This window comes from Chenopodium album, chromosome 19, assembly GCF_948465745.1.
Source record: "Chenopodium album chromosome 19, dcCheAlbu1.1, whole genome shotgun sequence".
NCBI classification, from domain to species: domain Eukaryota; kingdom Viridiplantae; phylum Streptophyta; class Magnoliopsida; order Caryophyllales; family Amaranthaceae; genus Chenopodium; species Chenopodium album.
In genome coordinates, this window is record NC_137852.1 from 16,248,998 (window position 1) to 16,266,940 (window position 17,943).

Genomic DNA, 17,943 nt, shown 5'->3' on the forward strand with positions numbered 1-17,943 from the left:
AAGTACCTCTCCCCTTAATTTGGGAGGGAAGATTTGAAGCTTGAGAAGAGGAAGAAACACTCTCCAACTTGGCTTTGATTGCGGTCACCACTTTTCCCAAGTTTGTCATTTGAGAGGAAAGATTGTTGATTGCATTTAGATGGTCCACCGAATACAATGAAGATTGCTTGCTTGAAGAATCTCTCTCCCCATCTTGCCAATCTCTATAATAGGTCACCACATCTTCAATAATGTCCACAACTTCTTCTTTGGTCTTGTTCATGATAGGACCACCGGCCCCTCCATCAAGGCATGACTTGCCTTCAAACCGTCATAGAAGATTTGGATCACTTGGTATGTTGGAATTCCGTGGTGAGGACATTCTCTTTGATACTCCTTGAATCTTTCCCATGCTTCATAGAGACTTTCATTTGGCTTTTGCTTGAACCCTTGAATTAAAGCCCTTGCCTCCGCCGTCTTCTTTTGAGGATAGAAACGGGACAAGAAAGCTTTAGTGACATCATCCCACGTTCTCAAAGAATTGGGCTTCACTTCTTTGTCTAGTCATTCCAAAGATCTTCCTATGAGAGAGAAAGGGAACAACTTAAGGCGGATAAAATCTTAAGAAACTCCATTGACTTTGATTGTGTTGCAATATTTCTCATTCTTAGCCCCACTATATTGTCTCCTCTCAATTAAGGTGATCATTGCCGGCCGAATTTCAAAGTCGTTTGCCGGTGTTGTAGGTGGAGGTATGCCGCTCTCAAACCTATATGCACCGGGCACTCCTAGTTCCTTCAATGCAACTCTCGGATTTTCTCCCTTGACTTTCTCTTATTCAATCTCTTCTTCGCTTGAAGAACTACAATCCAATGACTTGTTTTCTACTCTCCTCCTTGAGAGAGTTCTCTCAATCTCCGGATCAAAGGGAACAATTGAACGATCTCTGGACCTATGCATACAAAACTCAAAGAAAATATTAGTAGCACGGCTACAAGTGTAGCCTAAAGAGTAAAATCTTTTTGTATTTTGCAAATAAAGTGGAATAGAATCAACAACAATATGCACTCAAGACACCATTCCCCGGCAACGGCGCCATTTTAATGGGCGCGGAAACGGTAGGTCGTTGTGCTACCTCCCCCACCCAATCAAACAATATTTATAACTCAACAAACCCCTATGGAAGTAAAGTAGTAAGTCGAGGTCGAACCCAAAGGAATGGAAATTGAATGTATATTGCCTAATGTCAAGCTACTCTAGAGTCAAATGCGGGGTTTATGGTAAGAACTAGAGCTAGAGCTAATCAATGCAATGAACTTGTATAAAATCAATATAAAAGACACTAGGGGAATGGATCCACATGTAATTGCAATGGAGAATGGTAATTTGGGAGGACGTACTAACCAACTAAGTCAAGTGATATGAAGGAGGATCAAACATGTATCCAAAAGAGCATACCAAGTTATTTCTCCTAGAGCTCTAACTAGCGCATACTACGCTAAACACTAACTAGGAAACGTCACAAGATACCTCAATCGAGAAATTGCAAGTCACTAATCAATGGTCCGTATCATAGCAAGCTTACAATGCAATCTAGTGCAACAACTAAAGATGGCCAAGCTTCAATCAATTACACACATGCACATGAATCATCAACCAAGTTTAATCATATCATCAACTCCATTAATTCTCCCCAAATTACTCTAATCCATCACTCATACATGCTTCACCATTACCCTAGCTAGTAAACTACTCACTAGCCATAGAAATTAAGATCAAAACTACACTAATCATCAATTTCATCATTAACATATTAGAAATCAAAGATCAAATCAACAATCAATCAAACTTCAATCAAACATCAAACAAACTTCAATCAATCAACAATAATATGAAAAACAAATGAAATAAACTAAAACCAAACTTATATTGAAATCAAAGATGAAAGATCCTTACAAACTTTATCAAAAGATCAATTACAATGGAGAATTCTTGAACAATCAACCAAAAACCATGAGTTTCTCTCTCTTTAATTCTTGAGTTCTCTCTCTAAAATTCTAATTAAAAACTAAGATCTAATTTTCTTAATTGAATTCTTAGCCAAAAATAGAAGGAAATAACTATATATACCAAGAGGAGGTCGGTTTTGACGCCCAAAAATAGACCCACGACGGTGCGGTCGCACGTAGGAGAGAGAGAGGCGTGCACGGGAAACACACCCAGCTGGGTGCGCCCGCATGCACCAGATGTGCGGCCGCACTCGACACATGTGCGGCTGCACACCCCTAGTGTGCGCCCGCACCTACCTGGGTAAGCTTCATCTCTTCTCTTCGTCCTAGCTCATGAGGTGCACACACCCTTGATGATGGTGATGGAGGACAAGGTAGGCAGCAACTTCCTTGGTATTTTTGATGAACATAAGCCATGAAAAGTGCACAACCAAGGTCTTGAAGCTTGCTCCTCGGATCCCCCTTGACTTGAAACTTCTTGCACAAGCATAAGGCATGAAAAGCAATGAAAAACCATGGAAAGGAAGCTCGGGAATTCTTGGACAATCAATTACAACCTATAAACAAAGGAGAAAAAGAAAATAAAAGGGAAAAACAACAAGTAAACTATAAAATGCACAAAATAGTCAAACTAACTAAGAAAAGCATAAAATGAAGAAATTAAGAGTAAAACTAAGGAAAACTAAAGAAAAGAGTAATAAAATGAAATGAAATTCATCCAAAAAGAGATCAAATTAGTGCCATAAATGTAACTCATCACAAGCTCTTTTGTTCAGAGACGCGTGGACATATCACCAAAGCTCTTTTGTTCAAAGACGCGTGGACATATCATCAAGCTCTTTTGTTCAGAGACACGTGGACATATCATCAAAGCTCTTTTGTTCAGAGACGCGTGGACATATCGTCAAGCTCTTTTGTTCAGAGACGCGTGGACATATCATCAAAGCTCTTTTGTTCAGAGACGCGTGGACATATCATCAAGCTCTTTTGTTCAGAGACGCGTGGACATATCATCAAGCTCTTTTGTTCAGAGACGCGTGGACATATCATCAAAGCTCTTTTGTTCAGAGACGCGTGGACATATCATCAAGCTCTTTTTTTAGGAGATGCGTGGACATATCATCAAGCTCTTTTGTTCAGAGACGCGTCCACATATCATCAAAGCTCTTTTTTTCAGAGACGCGTGGACATATCATCAAGCTCTTTTGTTAAGAGACGCGTGGACATATCATCAAGCTCTTTTGTTCAGAGACGCGTGGACATATCATCAAGCTCTTTTGTTAAGAGACGCGTGGACATATCATCAAAGCTCTTTTGTTCAGAGACGCGTGGACATATCATCAAGCTCTTTTGTTCAGAGACGCGTGTACATATCATTAAGCTTTTTTGTTCAGAGACGCGTGGACATATCATCAAGCTCCATTATTCAGAGACGCGTGGACATATCATCAAGCTCTTTTGTTAAGAGACGCGTGGACATATCATCAAAGCTCTTTTGTTCAGAGACGCATGGACATATCATCAAGCTCTTTTGTTCAGAGACACGTGTACATATCATCAAGCTTTTTTGTTCAGAGACGCGTGGACATATCATCAAGCTCCATTATTCAGAGACGCGTGGACATATCATCAAGCTCTTTTGTTCAGAGACGCGTGGACATATCATCGAAACTCCATTGTTCAGAGACGCGCGGACATATCATCAAGCTCCATTATTCAGAGACGAGTGAACAATCCTCAAGAAAGGCTCCATTGTTCAGAGACGAGTGAACAACCTTCAAAAAAGGCTCCGTTGTTCATAGACGAGTGAACATCAACAACAGCAACAGCTCAAAATGAAGAAGAAAGGGAGGGTATTTGAAAAACCTGACCCTGTCGCCAAACGACAAGTTTATCGCGTGGCGACAAAGCTTGTCGCTTGGAGACAAGCAGTTCTGGCTAGCGCTGGAGCGGCGCTAGAGTATAGGACTCCATATTATGATTATGTGAACCTCGTGCAGCAGTTTCGGTTCCTTGATACGCCAGTTAGCCCCTATAAGCATATTAACATGATTTAGTGATTGGCTCGATTACGATTAAATCAAGTGATCGACCTGATGAAAGATCGTCTTACTTCGCTTAAAGCGCCTAGACATTGGCTCATTATAAAGGCACCAATATAATGGTTCATAAACAACAAAAGCACCAACGTAATGGTTCACAAGCAGCAAAATCGCCGACGTACTAGCTGTTGGGGTTTGGTGAGTCCCACTCACCGCGGAAACAACCCCATCCCGAGGAACCACTCGCAATAATTAAAATCATAAACCATAAATAAATAATCACAAAGAAAAGGAGAACAAATATTACCTCAAAGCGAGCTTCGCCCAAAAATCGGGGCTCTTAGTTGAAAGCTACAAGCACGTCAAGCGCCACGCCTCCGACGGTATCCACCCACAAAAAGGCAAAGACAACTTTAAGGTCTACTACCTTGGGGTTAGCAAGGTCCGACAAAAACCCGAGTGTTATATGAGTTTAAGAGTTTTCCCAAAAATTATGGAATGCTCTTTTTAACTCCCACTCAAGCACTTTACTCCAAATCCCAAGGTTGGTATTTATTGAGGAAAGTATGAGTGGGAACTTCTATCCCATCAATGTGGGATCATGAAATTCCAAAAATTAATTTAAAGCTAAATTAAAATAAAATTGCAAAATAATAATAAATCTACAAGTGGCATTACCATGTGAGATGGGTTGGTGAGGACCGCATGGAGAGTAGGGGACCATACTTGCTCCCCACTCAATACTCTCCTCCTGCCACATGTCCTCACTCACTTACTCCCATTTTCCATGCTTTCCCTTAATCCACGACCCTATGGCCCGAACCCAGCCCGAGCCCAGCCCGCACCTAGCCCGCACCCAGCCCGCACCCAGCTGCTGCTGTGGCGCGGTGCGGCTACTGCTGTGCCTAGCCGCGGCTGGCCGTGGCTGCTAGCACGGTGCGCTAGATCGCACCAGCCAGCCATGCTAGGCTCCGCTTGGTGCTTGCTAGCCACCTTTGCTAGGACATTTTTGCCCCTAGCATTCGGATGCTCGGGGCACTCCGATGCTAGGGGTATATTGGGAATATGGTCGATTTATTATTATTTTGCGCGTCTCGTCATTTATTAATTTGACTCGACTTCCGACGATCGGTTTCGATGCTCTAAGCTCGAATTACCGACGTCTAAATATTTAACACTCGGGCGACGAATTAATTTCTTCCGAATTAATTCGTCGAGTTGGTTCGCATATACTTGCTTGGGTGTGACCCAAAGGGTTCAGTCAAGATTAAGCTGTAATATTAATTATATTAATATTACTGATCGGAAGCGGCCTCTACCCAGGCAGTCCGATCACTTGACCTTACTGAATATATTAGCTTTCTAATAATTCTGAACCCGCTATCAGAATAATACACTTGTTCGAAGCACACCATTCCTTTCAATCTCCCACTTGTCCTTCCGGACAAGTGTGCATTTAGTGTATAGCCCTTAGCCTATGTCTCTTCACGTCTCTTCATGAATTACAGAGTAAGATTACTAGTCATCTTTGTTACGTCCAGAAGTGTTTCTCGAAATCCGAGTTTGACTGTCAATAAGCAGATGATTTATAAAATCCATCTGAGCATGGCCATGCATTTTTCACAGTCTCACTCTTCGAGAGGCCTTGTAAACAACAAGACATGTTCCCTATTGTTAGTAAGGGGACATTTCCAATTTTGTAATGTAGCTTATCTTACTAAGAGGACTCACCCCCCTGATATCTGTCTTTATAATCCCCAGTTACGGCAGACGTTTAGCGGATACCAAAGCGGACCAGTACTCAAACAAGAGATCTCCCACTACTCATGGTCAAAGGAAAAGAGTTCCGATAGTAATAATGAGAAAATACTTATGACGATTTTTAAATCTCTTAAAGTATCCTCATAGGTCGATCCAGTATGGTTCTAAACCAATACCTGTGCAAATGATTTGTATCCTCATAGCACAAGAAACGGTGCTACAAATCATACTACACACTAATCTCTGATGGTCATCAATCGTCCACAAAATATGACCTTGATTAGGGATAATTTTTGATTAAAATATTCAATGTTCACTTAATATGTGTTTCTTTATCCAAGCCATTGACTTGATACCCTATTTTGAATATTTATTAAAATCGAATGGACTCATTATTTAATTCTAAACCACAATTAAATAGTTTTGTGGAATATTTAGAAATATTTTATTCCACTATGAAACTTCACAATGTTTCATCTTATGATAAATGGTTTTTCCCTGTTTTAAAGAGTAATACTCTTCATAAAACATTCATAGAAATCACACCCATGTTTGATATGCTTGATTTCTTTCATGCAATTATGAATGTTGTCGTTCACGTATTGCAAAGGTTTAGTTAAAATTACTTTGCAAATCTTAGCATGTTCATTATCCACCATTTCCATAATAAGATGATAAAATTTTGAGAGTGTTAATGGATTACATGTGATTCAGGATTTATTGTCTAAGCAATGGCTCCCACTCATTTTCATGATTTGAGACCTTCTACTTGACAACCTACAATCATTAATGTTCAACAACGAACCTTTCCATTTAACATCCATCTTATTATTGCCTTTAAGGCAACAATATTCTCAACATAAATTTTAGTAGACTCCCTGATGATGCCTTGCTTGGGTTTCACTCCAAGCGACTCACAACGATTTGGGGACCCCTAATCACTTGTGAACATGGAAATTTTCCTTAAATTCCCGCACATTATACATGGATGCACAACCATGTTACCATTCTCAAGCCACGACACTTCTTGCCACGAGCTTATAAATAGATTTCTTGCTAAAGAACTAATCCTTGTTAAGGTTTGTGCTTGCAACATCAAAACTCAAATTATATTTGTTTCCATGCATCAAGAACTCATCCAACTACTTATCTAAGTTCTTTGGATGTTCTTGACTAATATGTCGATTGGTATTATATACGTACTTCACATGCTCTAAGTATGTAAGTCATCTGACGATTCCATATCATAGCCTGACATGATGGATTTAACCCTAGAATGGATCTAAGTTACACTGAGTCTTGCCAAATTGTTCACTATATGATATGATTGAAAGTCTCTTACTAGAGTCTTTCTTGTTTGATTTAGTACTTAGCCTAGCTTATACTTAGTTCAAACATTTACTTAGCTTCATACATATGGGTCGAAAGCCTTTCAAAGTCCTTCATGTTTAACATGGTAATTTCCTTTACTCATTTAAACATTTTAATTAAGTCTATACCACAGAACTTAATTCCCAACATGTACTAAGTATCGTCTTTAACTCGGTCCATTGTCGAAAATACTTTCAAATCTAAGCATTTAGCATTTGATAGTTGTTTCACAATAGAGTTCGTAAACGTCTTGTTGGACCATTACTTTTGCTCCCACAAAAATTCTTGTTCATCAGAATTTCTATGTTTCTCCATAAGTCAATCCTCTGATTAACTTTATGAGAAAACACGTTCCAATTCCTTCATGCAATGCTTCCTTTAATCCCATGACGGATTCCATGTGCTTGCTTTCAAATCTAGCATTATTTAGATTTTCAAAACCCTTAGACTATTCCATAGTCACTTCCAAAATTCCATTTTGGGAAGGCGGTTTTGGTATCTATTTTGCCATATTTCATATGCGCAATTTTGCTAGATCAATCACGAAAAGACTTGAGCATTCCGATTGGTGAATGGGATTTTATTAAAATCATCTCCTTGAAATTAATTATATCCTTTACAACCAATCTAGCTATGTATGCATATACATTTCCACATTTGTTAGTTTTCTCCTTGAAAATTTATTTGCAATCGATGGGTCTTTCACCTTTCATGCAAATTAATCAAGTTTCAAACATGATTTTCAAACATGGAGTCTATTTCGGATTTTCATGGCCTTTAACCATTATTCGGAATTTGGATTTGTCGTAGCTATCTTACAAGACATTATTCCTTTACTATCTGATAGTAAATAGTATGCTTGTAAGTCTTAGGCTTGTTTCTAACTTAATAGAAAATTTATAAGATTCAATCCAAACCTTTGGTGAATTCTATACCTATACGGGGCAATTGCATCAAACACTGAGTTTTTAAGGCGCTTTCAAAGCCCTTTTATTATGTTGATCTTACTCCAACATCTTTAATGTTTTGTGAGTAATGAATTCTCTTTTAAGGCACTTGTAAAGTCCTTTTGAGTATTCTTGATCAAGCATTATCAAGAAGTCCTTTAAGGTCTTTCGAGATTCTCAGTTCTAGTTTGTTGCTAAGCTCGATGGTCATCGAGTTCATTTTCCTCCCACTTGTCGTTTTGGAAACGTGTTACTTTCCAGAAAGACATTACTTAGAGCAACAAACAATTTTTGTTCTCAATTAGGATGTGGAGGTAATACCCGTAGTCTCACTTGAATGCTTACAAAGAGACATGTATATTGTCTTTGGGTAAAAGTTCGTTGTGAAACAAACAGTTAGCTCCTACTTGAGCTATCTTAGTCTTTATTGAGCCATTCAGCTCCCACCGAGTCACTTTGCTCCCACTGAGCTAGTGAACTCCCACTGAGACTAAGAGCCTTAGACATACACTTGAAAAGACTTTTATAAGTTATTTCTATCCATAACTAAATATGGCGTCCTTTCTTAGCTTCGACATTTTGTTTAGTGTAACATTAGTCATTTGTGCAAATCTTTAAGAACTTTGTAGGAAGGGTTGTGAACCATCATCGTTCGAGTCATTTTCAAATGACACCGAGGTTTCCGTGAAGACACACCATGTTCTTTGTGGAGTTATTTATGAAAATTTCCATTAATAACTTTGAGATAGTTACGCTTGGCTCAAGGAAACATCGCTCGTCCGGTTAGTAAGTGTTGTTTTGGAAAAGCAAGTTTGACTCAATATTATTAGGGACCTAGGATTTCTATGTTGGTTGATTTAAGTGAACTTAACTAATCATCGCAACATCAAGAAAACCTAAACATGCATCTAACGAATAATTCACACACATATATATATAAGCATAATATATAAAGCGAAATTATAGATGCATATTGGCAACTAGCATGACCCCCTTGAAATCTTCATATCTTCAAAAGGTCTTCATTTTCTATTCAAGGCTTTGTCTTCAAAGATACGTCGTCTTCAAGACTTAACCAAACTATGCAAAAACTAGTGTCTACAACTTGGAATAATCTAAATATTAAAATACAAAAATACTTAACGGTGCGTAGACCAAATTTATATTTACAAAAATACATAACAGCATGTAGTCCGTATTTTCTATCCTAGTCAGGTCCCACTAGTTGCCATTTCATAAAACCTGTGAGAGAGAATATATATATTCCATTCATCCATTCACTATTTGTGAATGGCCCATGCAATTTACAAAATTAAAACAAGTAAAATGCATTTAAACAACGCGCGCACTAGTAACTAATCTAGGTGGTTAATCCGATTAACACGCCTAATTAAAACTAGTCAAAGTTGTTTAACCGATTATATAATTTACGTCATTAATAATTGAAGCTCCCACTAAATTCCGCATTTCCTTAATTAATCTAATTAATTAAGTCGGTAGCACCCAAACTTGTCAAAATGAAATTTTGCCAATGCCGCTCAAAACCGAGGCTTAGCCTCCCAAAATATTAATTAAAATAAACAAAATTAATTAAAATAAATAAAACGGAAAAATAATTAACATTAAGCCTACTACGGCTAGTCACCTCACCGCACCAAGCATACGCACACGCCAAAACTACGAACACACGGCCCCCGGCACACAGCCGCGAGCTGCTGCCACGGCACAGCCGCGTGTGGCTGCTGTAGCCCGCGTGCTGCTGCCGCACGTGTGCTGTTTCTGTGCGTGGCTGCTGTCGAGCGTGTGGCTGCAAGCGAGGCGGCCGTGTGCAAGCGAAGGACACCATAATAATACACTTGTTCGAAGGACACCATTCCTTTCACTAGCATAGCGGAAGCAAAGTTCAAGCGAACTTTTAAAGATCGACAATAGTTGGTCTTTGATAATTTTCTTCAGAATATTATCACGATAACTGAAGGTGATTTCAAGCAAAGTTATCTTCGACCGTGTTCCCTAAGATGTGGAAGATGGAAACAAAGCGGAAGAGGATCGTTTCAAGCGAAGCAATCTCTGATAGTGTTCCCTAGCTTGCAAAAGTGTGCTTCTTCTCAAGGTTCTCAATCCAAAATCCTTGCACATGAATATATGCATCAAGTACCTATACACATAGAAAAAAGAATAAACAAATATGAAAAACGAAAAAAAAAGAAAAAGAAAAAAAAAAGCACGGGTTACTTCTCGAGAAAGGCTTGCTTAACGTCCAAGCATGACCAATCTAATAAATAACCCAACAAAGAACGCAAAAGCTTGTCATATGCATAGACAAACATATCAAGAAAAAGAGCATACGCGATGCGCATATGACAAGCAAGCATAAAGTACAAGGAAACTTTATTCTTGAGAGATGGGGGAAAAGAAAAAGTAAAAGAATCAAAAGAAAAAGCAAGAAAATAAGAAGAAAAAGAAAGATAGGGAGGCAAACTCTCCTCACAAAAATCTTTATGGTTGACATTATAACTCTTTTCCTCATCAACAACGAAAGAGTTGGGGGCTTCAGAAGCATGGATAGGAAGAGGATCCCTAAGAGGTTCTTTGAGAAAAGAAGGGAGAAACATAGGATATTAGGAGATATGGTTAAACCTTTAGGAGAAAGGTGTATGAGAAAGGGGATAAGGGGCATGTAGCTACTCCCTCACCACAAGGTCTCATATCACTAATGAGGGAATGGAAATCAGTCATGGAATCCTCAAATGAAGAACCCTTAAGTTCCACATCTCCCTCAAGCTCAAAAACTCCAAAGGATTCAACCACAACCTCCTCTTCACCATCTTGAACAACATCTCCCATAAATTTCTCAAGGCCTATCATCTCAAAATCAAGAATGAATGGGGGAAAATTTCTCTCCAACTCATCTCTTTCTAATGAAGCATTATCAATGAACTCACTCAAAAGGTTATGGGCTTTCGTTTGAAACTAAAGAAATATTTGGGCCGTAATCTCAAATGAGTCCAAATCATCATGGATATAAGAGTCAAAAGCTTTCTCATTGGAATCATCTAGGGGACTATAGGGCACACCTTTAGAACTCATGTAAAAATCGGATGAAATATGAGAAAGAGGCCTAATTTATGTTGAGTAGACCTTGTTGCCACTACTAGAAAACAGGTCATTTCCGACGGAACGGTTCCGACGGACACTAAAATCCGTCGGAAAGTACGAAATTTCCGACGAATTTTATTTCAGTCGAAAATCCATCGGAAATCTCCGACGGAATTGTAATCCGTCGGAAAATTATTCACTTCCGACGGATATAATTTCCGTCGGAAATTTCCGACGGATTTAAATTCCGTCGGAAGCTACCGACGGAATTTACATCCTTTCCGACGGAATTTAAGTTAAAAAAAAAAGAAAAAGAAAAAGAAAACACACAAAACCCTAATTATCACGGCGCCCCCTTAACCCATTTTATTTTACTGATTACGCTCTCTCTCCTCTCTCAGCCTCTCTTCTGCTTCTCTCTCCTCTCATCCTCTCATCTTCTCTTTAGATCTACTCCTCTCATCTCCTCTCTCTTCTCGGATCTCCTCTCTCTTCCCTCTTTTCTCTTCTTTCCTCATGGATCTCCTCTCTCTTTCCTCTTCTCTCTTCTTTCCTCACTTTTCTTTCTCATGGATCTCCTTGTAGTCCATTTTTGTGTCTTCTTGCATCTTAGGGGTATTTTCGTCTTTTCCACTTTACTTGTTTTTCCCTCTTTTATTGTAGGTGTTGTTCGAGGCTCGGGATCTTGTTTGGAAGGATCTCTAAGTGTTTCGGATGCTCGAGAAGCGGCCTCGTGTCGTTTGGTTGGCTAGAGTTCAAGGCAAGGAGCAAGCTTCCACTCATGGCTAGCGCTCTCGTGCATCACCATCATCACCTGCTATAGTCTTGAGAGCGCAAGAGTGAAGGATTTTGGGCTGCCATGTTCATCACCATCGTACGAGCATGATGCATGAGAGCGCACTCGAGAGCACCAGCAGCCGTGCCCCCTTGGCTTGAGGGAGTGCTTGCAACAGCACTAGAGGGGTGCGTGCGTGGACCTGCTGCGCGCACGCACCACTTCCTCCGTCCCTCTTTGTTTTATTTGTTATTTAAACCCCTTTTCTTTCCCTTTTAAGGGGGTGACGTTTTTCTTTGTACTAGACTTATTTTCCCCAATTGTAGAGAGAGAAACACTCTTAGTTTACCTTTGGTAGAGAGAGAAAGTGTGGATTTCTCCATTGATGAGCTTGGATTTTGAAGAAGGAATTTGATCAACCTTTGTAGATCTTCAACTTCAATTAATGAGCAATTTCTTACTCTTTCTCTTTACCTTTGCATTTTGTTTTGCTTGGTTATTTTGATTTCTTTTTCTTTGCTTATTAATCATGTTGATGCTTATTGATTTGATGATTGATAATGTTTTCAATATGATTTGTGAGTAGTCTTCTTGCCAAGGGTGTGGGGATGGTGTAGTTGCTATTTGTTCATGCTTATGATATTAAGGTTAAGTTGTTTGTGATTAAACCTTTGTATGCTTGATATTCTTTGATCTTCTTGCAAGTGCACATTGTTGGTTGATTAAAGGTGAATCTTTGCTAACATGAAACGGAAGTTGACTTAGTTTAGGTTGATTACTATCGATTGTTCTTGATTGCACCTCCTAGTATATGGTTCTAGTGTGGAAACATAGAGGCTATGTTAGGAGAAACCGATTAACTCCAAAAGGAGATTGGATTGGATTTAGTTTCGATATTCATGTATGCTTAGTTCACTCTCAATTTGCTTTCATGTTATTGCATACTCAAATAGCATCTTCATCTACACACTCCCCTTGGTGTTTAGTCATATTAATCTTTAATCCTCTCCACTCTTAGTTTAATTTCTTAGTTATTCTTACCTCTTGTCCCGAGATAGCTTAAGTTTTAAGTAGTGAATGTGGTGTTTATGCATGTCTCCTTGTGGTTCGACCCCTATGCTTGCCTTATACTTGTATTAGGTTTGTTTAGGTTTTATAAATTATATTTGATCTAGGGATAGACAAATTGACGACGTGTTTATTCCCTTGTCAAATTGGCGCCGTTGCCGGGGAGACGGCTTCCATTGCTTTTTCATTACTTTATTTGAGACTATCTCATTTCTTGTTTGTTAGTATTTGCTACTACTTGTTACTTGTCAGTGCTTACATTCTCCTTAGCTTTGTTGTATGAACAGAGGACGAACCCGCTCAAGGTCTTTGATGCCCATCGATCCGGAGCTAGAGAGATCTTTGTCCTTACTTCGAAGAGAAGCGAGAGCGAGGAGTAGAAATTCTCACACCCCAACGGAAGAAGGAGTAAGAGAATTGGAAGATACTCCACCATCTTCACCCTCAAGTGAAGACTTAGATAGTCCTAATTCACCTTCAAGTCCGGAAATCAACCCCTTTTCAATCTATAAGTCCGAAAGTGAAGAAGGTTCTAAAATGGGAGAGAATATACCTTTGAGTCGTCTTGGGGCTCCCGAAGCCTTTAAAGCACAAAGTGGGATCCTAACTCCTACCACTCAATCCAACAATTTCGAAATCAAGCCCAATTTGATTGCTTTGATAGAGAGGAAACAATTCTCGGGTGGAAAATTTGAGAGCCCTCATGAGCATTTAAAAGAATTTGAGAAATATTGTGACACAATCAAAGCCAACGGAGTGACTCAAGAGTACATCCGCCTCAAGATGTTTCCATTTTCTTTAATTGGGAGAGGTCTAGAATGGCTAGAGAAGGAGGTGCCCCCTAACTCTCTCACAACTTGGGACCAAGTAACTACGGCTTTCTTGAGGAGATTTTACAACCATAGGAAGACCGCCGAGGCTCGGTCTTTGATTCAAGGCTTTCGCCAAAAGAGTGGTGAGACTCTAAGTGCGGCATGGGACCGGTACAAAGAGCTTCAACGTCAATGCCCACATCATGGGATACCCAAGTATCAACTCATCCACACTTTTTATGGAGGTCTCTCACCTCAAGGGAGAACAAGCCTAGATGCCGCCGCCGGCGGTCCAATCATGAACAAAGGAGAGGATGAAGTGGAATGCACCATAGAAGAGGCCGCAAAGCATTACGATGATTGGTATGAAGGAGAAAGGGATGCCACTTCTAGCAAGGGTGTCTATGCATTGGAGCAAGCCAACGCAATCAACAACCTTTCTACCCAAATCTCTAAAATGGCCAAGCAAATGGATGAATTGATGAAAGAAAGGTCCAACCCTCATGGTAATACCTCCCCTTCAACCAAGGGAGGCAATGGTATGACCACTTCTTCCCCCTCTTCTTATAATAAAATGCCTCAAGGATGCATGTTTTGCTCAAATTGTGAAACCTATGATCATGATACCTCCCATTGTGTGTATGTTTGTGAAGTTCAACCCCCTCCCTATGAACATGATGATAATGTAGAAGATGTCAATGCTATGAATTTTGCTCCTAGAATGGAAAATGTAGGGAACTTGAGGCCAAACTCCAATCAAATGGGGAATTGGAATCAAGGTGGAAACCATGGTTGGAACCAAAGTGGTGGAGGTTATGGTAACCAATACCATGGTGGGGGAGGCCCTTCCAATTTCAATGGAAGAGGCTACTCTAACCAAAGGGGGTATGGTTATCAAAACCAACAACCCAACTCCCGATACCATGACCATCAAAATCAAAATTTTGGTGATCAAGGTAACATGGGAAACAATCGACAAAGCAATGTTCCCAACCAAGGCACCGGAAGCAATAGGGGCCAAAATGTTTCTAACTATGCCCAAACCAATAGGCCTCCGGGTTCCCATCAAGCCCAACTTCCTCCACCTCAACAACCTATTCAAATTGAGGCCCCTCCTAATGATCCCGTGATGGCTAAGCTAAATGCCATCATGAAAATGCATGAGGAGGAAAAGAAAAGAAATGAGGAGGATAAAAAGCGAGCCAATGCTCATATGAAAATGCTTGAAACCCAAATTGCTCAACTTGCTTCTAATTCCTCTTCTTCTTCTTCTTCTTCTTCCTCTATCCCTAGTCAAGGAGTCAACCCAAAACCTTTGTATGCCGTGACAACAAGGAGTGGAAAGGTAGTAGGGAGTAACCCCTTAGTTGAGGAGGAACCTCAAAATGAAGTTGAGTTAGAGAGAGGGGATGAGAGAACCAAAGAGCCTTCTAATGTTGAGAAGGAGAAGGATGTTGAGGTGCAAAAGGAGAAAGAGACAACCCCTTGCCCCTAAATCTCCAACCTAGAGAGGAGAGACTACCTTTTCCCCAAAGATTTGTGAGAGCTAAGCTTGATGCTCAATTTGGGAAGTTTTTGGATGTGATTAAGAATTTGCATGTTTCCCTTCCTTTTGTAGATGCCATGAAACAAATGCCCCATTACTCTAAGTTTTTGAAAGATCTATTGAGTGGGAGAAGGGAGTGTGAAACGGTGAGCTTGACCGCCAATTGTAGTGCAATCCTCTCCAACAAACTTCCGGCCAAGTTAAAGGATCCGGGTAGCTTTTCCATCCCTTAAACTATTAATGGCATTGAGTTTGACAAAGCTTTGTGTGATTTAGGAGCAAGTGTGAGCCTCATGCCCTACTCCGTTTACCAAAAGCTTAGTGTAGGAACCCTTTCCCCCACTAACATTACTCTCCAACTAGCGGATCGGTCCATTAAGTTTCCCATGGGTAAGGTAGAGGACATTCCCCTTAGGGTAGGAAAGTTCACATTCCCCATGGATTTTTATGTGCTAGAGATGGATAAGGATGAAAGGATTCCTATTATCTTGGGTAGGCCGTTTTTAGCCACCTCTAGGGTCATCATTGATGTGAAGGAGGGTAAAATATCTTTGAAAATTGACAATGATTCAATTGAGTTTGATTTGAATAATGTCATGCAACAACCTTCCTCAAGTGGTGAATGCTTTAGAGTAGATGTTCTAGATACCATGCTTAGTGAATTTTCTCGTTCCCATTTGCATGCTTCTAACGATCCCCTAGAAAGTGTACTGTTGAATGATTCTAAGCTAGGTGCTCACAAGGACGACATTCAATTCTATGAGGATTTGCTAGAGGAAAGCAAGAGCGAGTGCATGGATGAGAGCATGGAGGAAGAGGCTTTTCACACCCATGATCTCTTTCAAGTTGAGGAAAAAGCGGAGAACGCCAATGGTAAGGGAGCACCAAAGGTAGACTTGAACCCTCCGCGGGCTGCCTGGGCAGCACCCGCGCCCGCGGCTTGATGACCCGCGCCCGCGGCGAAGTCCCCTGCTCCCTAAGGCTGATCAGGGGAGCCGCGGTCTCTCTGAGCGGAGAGACCTCTCCAAATTGCCCGCGCCCGCGGAGAGACCGCGGGGCAACCGCGGCTAGTTCCTGCCAACTTTTGGCATTTTTGAACAATAAGAGCCCGCGCCCGCGGCCTGGAGAAAAGCCATGGAGACCTCTCCGAGGTCTCTCCAAGACCTCTCTAAGCCCTCTCTAGCCAAATGCTTCTTCCTTGCTTGATCATTGAGGTCCCGAATTGCATCCTTTGCCAAGGTGAATCTCACAATACCTACACAAGTAAACAAAGGAAGGAAATAAAAGGGAAAAAGAGCAAAATAAAGGAAAAACACGATAAAAACACGAGAAACATAAAGAAAGAGGAAAAAGGAGAAACTAAAGGAAAAAGGGCCAAAACTAAAAGAAAAAAAAGCAACAAAAAGGGAAAGAAATAACCTAAAAGACTACCTTATGAGTGCCATAAATGACACTCATCAAATTCCCCCAAGCTAGACTTTTGCTCGTCCCGAGCAAAACAAAGGCCAAGAAGGAAAAAGAAGGGAAAAATAAAAAGAAAAAGAGGGGTAAGAATTTACACTAGGACTCACTGTCGTAGGAATCACGGTTGTTTTTAGCTACAACAAGCCATTTTGAACCCCCAGATCGCTCAAGAGGACGAGTGATGCTCTCGTAAGGGTTTCCTAAGAGTTTACCCATAACTCTCCACCAAACCCCCAAGAGGCAAACCAAAGAAAGAGCATAAAGAGGAAAAAGGAAACAAATTCTTTACGAAATGGACTTTACAAAGAGACTATAATTCAAATGAATAACAAACTTTCTAAAGTGAAATATGGTATGCACGTTAAAAGATACCTAAGGTTGATTGAAACATAAATATGCTAAGCATAGGAACTAGTTATCACACTCCACCTTCATCCCAAACAATCTTACCGCGTTCCCCCTACTAATCTCATATCTCCCCTTAGTGAGCATCTCATAGATTCCGCGAAGGAACCGGAAAAAGATCAAAGTTTTTAGGCTACTCGACATCTTGATTTCGCATCCCCTTTCCTTAGTCCACAACCTATGATTCCCTCCACCGATGAAAGACTCAACTCCTAGGTCCAAAGGTCTTTCCCCAAGGTTGTAACGTAAGACAAGAAGGGTTAAGGTAGGCTAAAAATTTAAAAATTTGGTGGTTATCCTAAAATGTGAAGCAAAGACCGGCCAAATCTCAACACCAAACTTAAGTAATCACCAAACAAAAAATGTATTAACACCCCCAAGCTTATTCAACGCAATACTCTACTAAAATAAGACCAAAAAGCGTGAAGAAATAACGCTTTCCCCCCCCCCAAGCTAAAGGAAGCATTGTCCTCAATGCTTAGAAGGAGAAAAGATTACAACAAAATATTTTTGAATTTTTACTTTTTTCAATTTTTTTCTTTGTTTTTACTTAAACTTGCAATGTCCTTGCCTTTTGCTAAATTCGGACGGCTTTTTCTATAATGCAATTTATTAGTCCATGCCTTTTATGATTTAGGACGGCTTTTACACGAACACTTGCCATT

At 40.2% G+C, this 17,943-nt stretch overlaps 2 non-coding genes across 2 annotated transcripts; one reads left to right on the forward strand and one right to left on the reverse strand.

Annotated features, from left to right (window-relative positions):
* The first annotated feature begins 343 nt into the window (after positions 1-343).
* Positions 344-449, forward strand: LOC145596389 (small nucleolar RNA R71). The gene has a single exon (XR_014103228.1). It is a non-coding gene; the product is annotated as a small nucleolar RNA R71 (small nucleolar RNA).
* Positions 450-13,967: 13,518 nt separating this feature from the next.
* LOC145596297 (small nucleolar RNA R71) lies at positions 13,968-14,073 on the reverse strand. Its single transcript, XR_014103147.1, has one exon. It is a non-coding gene; the product is annotated as a small nucleolar RNA R71 (small nucleolar RNA).
* Positions 14,074-17,943: the final 3,870 nt, after the last annotated feature.